Source organism: Triticum aestivum, chromosome 3A (genome assembly GCF_018294505.1).
Source record: "Triticum aestivum cultivar Chinese Spring chromosome 3A, IWGSC CS RefSeq v2.1, whole genome shotgun sequence".
Classification (NCBI taxonomy): Eukaryota; Viridiplantae; Streptophyta; class Magnoliopsida; order Poales; family Poaceae; genus Triticum; species Triticum aestivum.
The window spans coordinates 168,955,288-168,964,452 of record NC_057800.1 but is presented as its reverse complement, the minus strand read 5'-3'; the positions used below and the strand labels follow the sequence as shown (position 1 = coordinate 168,964,452).

General features: G+C 48.4%; 1 long non-coding RNA gene across 1 annotated transcript; it reads right to left on the bottom strand.

The window, feature by feature from the left end:
* Window positions 1–6,388: 6,388 nt before the first annotated feature.
* On the bottom strand, window positions 6,389–7,980 carry LOC123058182 (uncharacterized). Its single transcript, XR_006427085.1, has 2 exons — window positions 7,364–7,980; window positions 6,389–7,235 (listed from the first exon to the last, which is right to left on the bottom strand). It is a non-coding gene; the product is annotated as an uncharacterized lncRNA (long non-coding RNA).
* Between the last annotated feature and the right edge of the window lie 1,185 nt (window positions 7,981–9,165).

Here is a 9,165-nt window from a genome sequence, read left to right as displayed (position 1 = left end):
GAAAGGATCTTCTTTGACTGACGGAGTGTGTACATGCTCCAAGAACACACCACTCGGAATGGCTTCTCTCTTGGAACCTATCTTTGCTAGATCATCAGCTGCTTGATTTTTCAGTCAGGGTATATGATGGAGCTCCAACCCCTCGAACTTCTTTTCCAGCTTCCTCACTGCACTGCAGTATCCAGTCATGGCTGGGCTTCTCACGTCCCACTCCTTCATCACTTGATTGACCACTAAATCCGAGTCGCCATAGACCATCAGGCGACAGACGCCGAGTGAAATGGCCATGCGCAACCCATATAAGAGGGCCTCATATTCTGCCTCATTGTTGGAGGAATCAAAGTGAATCTGGAGCACATATCTGAGCTTATCTCCTCTGGGGGAAACCGGGACAACCCCAGCACCGGAACCATTCAACATCTTAGAGCCATCAAAGAACATGGTCCAATGCTCCGAGTGAACTTCAGTCGGCTGCTGCTGTTCAATCCACTCGGCGAGGAAATTTGCTATAGCCTGGGACTTAATGGCTTTCTTTGCCTCAAACTTGATATCAAGGGGAAGAAGTTCAATCGCCCATTTGGCCACTCGACCAGTTGCATCTCTGTTGTGCAAAATCTCTGATAGTGGAGCGTCGCTGACGACTGTGATGGAATGATCAGAGAAATAATGAGCAACCTTCTTTGTAGTCATGTATATTCCATACACAAGCTTCTGATAATGAGGATATCTCTGCTTGGATGGAGTCAAGACTTCAGACAAATAATACACTGGGCGCTGAACTTTGAGAGCTTTCCTTCTTCTTCCCGCTCGACCGTAAGCACAGTACTGACGACTTGTCCTGTGGCTGCGATATAGAGCAACAGAGGCTCTTTGCTGATTGGAGCAGCAAGCACCGGCTGGGTGGAGAGCAGAGCTTTTAGCTCGGCAAACGCTGCATCAGCTTCTGGAGTCCACTCGAACTTGTCTGCCTTCTTCATCAGTCAGTAAAGAGGCAATGCCTTTTCACCGAGTCGTGAGATGAATCGACTTAATGCGGCCAAGCATCCAGTAAGCTTCTGGACATCGTGCACTCGCACAGGGCGTTTCATTCGGAGAATAGTGCCGATCTTCTCTGGATTAGCGTCGATTCCTCATTCGGAAACGAGAAAACCGAGTAACTTGCCACCAGGAACTCCAAATGTGCACTTTGATGGATTGAGCTTGATATCATACCTTCTGAGGTTGGCAAATGTTTCGGCGAGATCAGCGAGCAGGTCGGGACCTTTTCGTGACTTGACAACGATATCATCCATATACGCTTCCACATTCCGACTGATTTGAGTGAGTAGACACTTCTGAATCATTTGCATAAATGTGGCTCCGGCATTCTTGAGGCCGAATGGCATGGTGATATAGCAGAAGCACCCGAATGGAGTGATGAAAGCTGTTTTTACCTCGTCGGGTCCGTACAGACGGATCTGGTGGTACCTGGAGTAGGCGTCTAGAAAAGACAGTCTCTCGCATCCCGCGGTCGAGTCAACAATTTGATCTATGCGAGGGAGAGGAAAATGATCTTTCGGGCAGGCCCGGTTGATGTGCTTGAAATCAATGCACATTCGGAGTGATTTGTCTTTCTTAGGGACCATGACGACATTAGCGAGCCACTCGGAGTGGTATATCTCTCGGATAAATCCTGCCGCCAACAGTTGAGCCACTTCCTCACCAATGGCTTTTCTCTTCTGGACGGCGGACCGCCGAAGATGCTCTTTAACTGGTTTTGCAGATGAGTCGACTCTTAGGCGATGCTCAGCCAGTCCCCTGGGAACACCTGGCATGTCAGCGGGCTTCCATGCAAAAATGTCCCAGTTCTCACGGAGGAACTGGATGAGCGCTTCTTCCTATTTTGGGTCGAGTGTTGTGGAGATGCGGGTCGGAGCTGCATCGGGGTCGGTTGGGTGAATGTGAACAGGCTTCGTCTCACCGGACGACTGAAATGCAGACTCTGTGGCGGGTTTCTTGGATCGCAGCAAGTCACTCGGATCTGCGTTTTGCTTGTATTCTTCGAACTCGACCGCTGTCACCTGAGAATCAGCAATCTTTGAGCCTTTCTGGAAGCACTCTTCTGCCTTTTTACGATCACCGGTGACAGTGATCACTCCTTTGGGGCCGGGCATCTTCAATTTGAGGTACACGTAACATGGTCGAGCCATGAACCGCGCATAAGCTGGTCTCCCCAAAATGGCATGATATGCACTCTGAAAATCCACGACCTCGAACGTCAACTTCTCTTTGCGAAAATGTTTCGAATCACCAAACACCACGTCCAGAGCTATTTGGCCGAGTGAATCGGCTTTCTTTCCTGGTATAACTCCATGAAAGCTCATGTTACTCGTGCTCAGTCGGGACATCGGAATGCCCATTCCTTTCAGTGTGTCTGCATACAGCAAATTCAACCCACTACCACCGTCCATAAGCACTTTTGTCAGTCGAGTGCCTTCAACAACTGGATCGACCACCAAAGCTTGCCTCCCAGGGGTGGCAATATGAGTCGGGTGATCAGATTGGTCGAAGGTGATGGGTGTTTGGGACCATTTCAAATAGTTTGCTTTTGCTGGGGCAACCATGTTCACCTCACGGTTAATAACTTTCAATCGGCTCTTGCTCTCCACATCTGCAAAGATCATTAGAGTAGAGTTGATATGGGGATATCCTTCCTCACTGTCCTCCTTGTCCGACTCCTTCTCCTTGTTATTAGACTGTTTTCCCTGAAACTGCTGGATCAGGAGTCGACATTGGCGAGTGGTGTGCTTCGGGTAGATGATATTCCCCTCTTCGTCTTTCTTTGTGTGGATGTGACACGGCATATCCATCACATCGTTCCCTTCTTTATCCTTTACCTTCTTAGGGTTCCAGGATCCTTTTGGTTTCCCTTTAAACTTTCCCTGAGTCACGGCCAGAGCCTCTCCAGGAGCTGCCGGTTCAGCCTTCCGCTTCTGTTTCCGACTGGTGTTTCCCTTTTCCGACCGACTCGGCTTGTGCTTGCCGCTTCGGAGTCGGTCTTCTTCTTCGCCGTTGGCGTACTTGGTAGCAATCTCCATCATCCGACTCAAGGTCATGTCACCGGTTCGACCAAACTTCAAGCTCAATTCTCTGTTCTTGACGCCATCTTTAAAGGTGCAGACTGCCTGATGATCAGACACATTCTCCACAGTATGGTGCAAAGTGATCCATCTCTGAATATACTCTCTGAGAGTCTCATTGGCCTTCTGCACGCAGACTTGCAACTCCGTCAGTCCAGCTGGTCGCTTGCAAGTTCCTTCAAACGTTCTGATGAACACTCGGGACAGATCTTCCCAAGTGTAAATGCTGCTAGGAGGTAATTGAGTCAACCATGCCCTGGCAGAACCTTCCAGCATGAGGGGCAAATGCTTCATGGCCACCTCGTCGTTCCCACCACCAATCTGAACCGCCACTCGGTAGTCCTCAAGCCAAGTTTCAGGCTTAGACTCACCAGTGAACTTGCTGACTCCTGTTGCCAACCTGAAATTGGGAGGGATAACTGCGGCTCTGATAGCTCTGCTGAAACATTCAGGACCAGAAACATGCACTCGACTGCTCGTGGGCGCATCTCTGTCGAGTCCGCCTCGATGGGCTCTGTTCCGGTCGACCAAACCTTGCACGATAATGGATCGCGCGTCGAAGCCTGGTTCTCTGGGGTCGACTGGAACTCTTCGCCCCGTACTGAACTAACGCCTGTCATCTTGCTGCCGAGGAGCGTAAGACCCACCCCTCGGAGGGGAATTGGGCACTCGACGCCTATCATCTCGGTCGAGTCGGTCACCATATTGGTCTCGCCGATTCTCGCGCCCTTCACGCCGCGGAGGCGATCTGGGACTGTGAGCCGACTGAACCGTATTCGCAGCGACGGATCGACTGTGAATTCTATTGCGCGACTGCGACACGGCCGAATTCTGATCTCCTGCTGCCCGGAGCAGATCCCTGATCTGCATCAAGCCTCTGCCAGCTTCCGACTGAGAGGGTTGGATGGACTCCACTATACGGGTCGCGGCTGCTAAATTCTGGATTGGGGTTCGATATACCTGAGTCGGCGGGAAGAGTTGACGTCGACTGGTGTCGGGAATTCGTTGCCGCGCGCGCTCGTCGAGTGCTCGCTGAAGATTCTCCAGTCGAGTGCGTTCGGCCAAATTGGCCAAACGTACCTCCTCCAAGGCGCGAGCCTCGGGGGTTTCTCCTGCGATGGGAGTACGCAGAACATCCACGTTCCTGCGGCGAAGTTCCTCTCTTTGCAGAGAGTCGAGTGGCTCGGGCTGGTACTCTTCGTGGTCTCGTGCGGGGTCGCCTCCGTCGCCTGCTCCACCATCACGGGCGAAGCCAGGGGGACTGCGGGGCCCGTCGACCATCAGAATTTCTGCCGCTGGATCACTGCTATCGCACTCGGATGCGGTCTCTACGGAACCAGTCGACAGATCGAACAGGCCGTAGAGAGATTCGTCGGGCTCGATTGCCGCAACTTGGGTGGTGGCCGTCTGGCGAGCCACCGCGTGCCTCACCCACCGCTGAATCCTCGACCGGCCCGAGCGCTTGCGCTGACGGGAGACCGGGAGGGTGGTCGATGGGGATGTCGACCGATACGGGGTCGACGGTTGCCGCAGCAGAACGCCGCGGACACATGCGCGAAAATGTGTCGCACCGCGGACGGGGAGCGCATCAACGTCGAGTGGAGCCTCCTGGAGCCAGGCGGAGTCGTCGGCGATGAAGGTGAGAGCGCCGAGACGGATCTCTCGACCCTCGACCAAAAATCCAGCAGCCACCATGATGAAAGTACTCGGAAGAATCACAACTTCTCCACAAAATTGCTAAAACACCTGCCCCACGGTGGGCGCCAACTGTCGTGGTTCTAAGCCTGACAGTAGAGTGGGGTGGGGGTAGGTATGGAGAGGCAAGGTCCTAGCTATGGAGAGGTTGTAAACACAAGAGATGTACGAGTTCAGGCCCTTCTCGGAGGAAGTAAAAGCCCTACGTCTCGGAGCCCGGAGGCGGTCGAGTGGATTATATGTATATGAGTTACAGGGTGCCCAACCCTTCTGCCTGTGGAGGGGGTGGCTTATATAGAGTGCGCTAGGACCCCAGCCAGCCCACGTAGGAGAGTGTTTAAGGTGAGTTAAGTCCGGGGTGTTACTGGTAACGCCCCACATAAAGTGTCTTTACTATCATAAAGTTTACTTAATTACAGGCCGTTGCAGCGCAGAGTGCCTCTTGACCTTCTGGTGGTCGAGTGAGTCTTCGCGGTCGAGTCCTTCAAGGCAGTCGAGTGTGTCTCTCGTTGGTCGACTGGAAGGTGACCTCTTCTAAAGGTGTCCTTGGGCAGGGTACTTAGATCAGGTCTGTGGCCCTACCCTAGGTACATGACCCCATCATCTCGCACATGAATTTTTAACTATGCTACGAGGAGCACGTGAACTTCTTGAAACAAACCTTTTAAGGTTTTAGTTTTCTATTCTTATATTCTTATCTCGAAACACATTCTGTGTAGTAGTTGAATTTCCCGTTGTTTTCACCTTGAACTTTTGTCACATATTTTTGTTCAACCTCTCGCATAAGAATTTTTGAACTTTTCTTAGGCCGAGCACTTCTAGCAACAAAACTTTTAGCCTTTGATTTTTTGTTTTTTTCATACAAATGCACACCGTGTAGTACGTGAACTTCTGGAAGTTATCAATCTGATTTTCCCTCGGTTCTGCGAAAATACCTTTTTTATTTGAACTTCATTGTGTATTTTTAGAAATGTGAAAATTGGAGGTTTTTTAGAAACATCAAACTTCTTCGTTATTTGAAGTTGAACTTATTGGTTTTATTCTTTAGTAACTAATAAATCCATTTTTTTCAAATAGCTATCAAACTGCTCCACTTTTTCCAATTAAAGTTCTTGGTTTTATTCTCTTGTAACGTTTCTTTTTTCTAAATCGGGGAGAAAATTGAACATCTTCTTTGCGCCCTTGTTTTTGAACTTCACTTACAATTTGTCTATTCTTAAAAATTCTTGGGACATAGTATATGAACTTCTAGATACCCACAATACTCTTGAGTTTTTCCCTCTTAAATCTCTGTTATTTTTTGCACGTGGATTTTTTATTGATATTTTCTCATTTTTTGAAGTTTCACGTTTCTCAAAAATGAACTATTGGGTTTTTTATTACCTTTCTGTGTTTCTCTGGTTGAACTTCCCAGCTTCTACTACTATTTTTCTTCTCTGAATTTTTGTGTGGTTTCATATGTTCTTTGAACTTCCTAGTCGTAGTATATGTGAGCAAGCGCTACGTAACATACATACAAAATGAGTACTAGATGGAAGGCTCTTTTTTTGTAACTCACATGACAAGAATGCGTGTGAAAAACTGATCCTTTATTTTCATATTGCCAATTGAATATGACATGAAGCAAGCAAGTAGTTTATGCTTTGTACAGAGAACACATTAATGACAATTCAGAGGAAGACACACACACACACACTAAGTGCCAGAGAAAGAAATACCTTTTCAATACAATTGATGGTTTCTATCCACCACCCACCGCTATATCCTATCCACACACACACACTCTCTCTCTCTCTATATATATATATATTCTCATTTCTTTAAGCACGGACAACATCAGTGCTAATCTCTAACAGACATATCTCTTTTGTCATGTTGAATTGCAGCAACAGCGTACCAATAGCAGCTAGAAAACGGCAGTGGCGTCGGGCAGCCACATGGCACAACAACTAGAAATGTCTGACAACAGCAGCTAGCAGTGACAGGCATCAACATTGAGCGGCAGGAAGAGAGGAAGCGGAAGCAGCTGGGTCATACCCACTAGCAGAAAAGAGAGATGTCTAGCGACACCCACTGGCATCAATCTATCTACTCCTGTAGTTGTCAACAAGAATAGATCGATGGAAATTTGGCTAAAGCTTGAAGGTTCAGTTTAAGTACACGTCAAAACTGCAGTTCAGCCAAAACCAAACGGGAGGTGCTAGCTCACTGGACAGCGACATGGGTTGATGTTGTTCTTTTCTGCTAGCAGCTTTTGCCTGCAGCTGATGTGCTTGTTGCTGCTTGCCTGCCGCCAAACCAGTCGCCACATGCCAAGAAATTTGGCTGCCGCCAACCAAACCGTCAGCTGCACAGGTGTGCTAGCTTGCCAGTGCACCGGGTCCCCTGTCTTTTGTTGGCCTTCCTTCAAGATGATGCGGTCTACATCAAGGGTCCATTTGAGGAGGGGATTCACATAGGCAGGGAAGAAACAGAAAATGATCAGTCATGGAGGGTGCGCTGGCAGGAACGACATGGTGGCAGAAGGGGAATTGCGGCTTTCTACTTACCGGGGTTGCATCATTGAACGGCCTAGGCACCGCGGTGGTGGAGCCCAACCTGGGATGAGGATGTGCGGTGGTTATGGAGTCTTGCCGGGGCAGTGGGGAGGAGGCGAAGGGCGGGAGACGCCGCCGTGGGTTGGAGGCGCGCGGCACCTTGCGGGAGGCCTGCATCCCATGGCTGAGGAGACCAGGCGGCGGCACGGTGATGGCTTCGCTTGTGGCGTCCAGCGAGAATGGATCCAGGGAGGAACATGGCTCGTGGTTGGGCACCGTCAATATTGTCGGCGAGTGGATCCGGAGAAGCAAGCGGTGGTGGCGACGCGATCCCGAAAGGTAGGCGGCGCGATCCAGGAAGGTGGGGTGGGGTGGCGGCGATGCGCGGGGAAGGTGGGGTGGGGTGGGGTGGGGCGGCGGCGACGCGCGAGGAAGGTGGGGTGGGGCGGCGGCGGCGCATGGGGAAGGTCGGGATGGGGCGGCGGTGTTGGTTGGTGGTAGGGCCGGCGGCGGCGCAGGCCAAGGAGGAAGGCGGCGGCGGCGCGGGCTAGTGAGGAGGAGAAGCCAGATGGGATCGGGAGAGGTTAGGGGAAGGGGTCATGGGAAGCGGGTGGGTGGAATTTTTTATCGTCGGGTGGGTTTTCTCGGGAGTTCAGGAGGATCCCGTCACCCCTATATAGCGCATTGTGATCCAAATAACTATTCTAATTCTGGGATTAGAATAGTGTTGTCCTATATATATATCCTATATATATATATCCTATATACATATATATCCTATATACATACATACATACATACATACATACATACATACACACTAGCATGACTCTAATATCACCATCTTCATATCTCAAAATAATCAGAAAGAATCAAACTTCTCATAGTATTCTATGCACTTTATATGAAAGTTTTTATTATATCCATCTTGGATGCCTATCATATTTGGACTAATTTTATAACCAAAGCAAATTACCATGCTGTTAAAGACTATCAAAATAATATAAGTGAAGTACGAGAGTTCACCAATTTCTATAAAATAAAAACACCACCGTGCTCTAAAAAGACATAAGTGAAGTACTAGAGCAACATTGCCTAGCTTGAAAGATATAAGTGAAGCACATATAGTATTCTAATAAATCACGACTCATGCGTGTCTCTCTCAAAAGGTGTGTACAGCAAGGATGTTTGTGGCAAACTAAAAGGCAAAGATTCAAATCATACAAGACGCTCCAAGCAAAACACATATCATGAGGTGAATACAAATATATCCTCAAGTAAAGTAACCGATAGACGAAGACGAAAGAGGGGATGCCTTCCGGGGCACCCCCAAACTTAGCCTCTTGGTTGTCCTTGAATATTACCTTGGGGTGCCTTGGTGTGACGCCCGGATAATCAAGCTACAGTAAACCTTTGCTAATGATGCCACGTCACCTTGATTGCTGATGCTAATCTTGCGTTAGTTCGAAACCGATTCTAATTCAAATTCAAAATCAGGCAAACATCAAAAGTTTTCAAATATTAAAAACCAAAATGTCCAGGTTGTGTCAGTTATTGCACAGATGACTATGATGAATAATCCACATTTTTATATAATGTATAAATGCACTAAAATGATTTAAACGGTAGCAAAAACAATTTTTAAATGCCTTTGGTATTTTATAAAACATAAAACTAATTTATTTTGGGTTAAAACCTTTTGTGGCTGAGGGTTATTTTGAAACGTTATTTTAGGAGTTGTTGTCATATTTTACTAAGTAAAATAATGTGGGTCTAAAATTTAAAACAGAAAAGGTAAAATAAATAAGAAAATA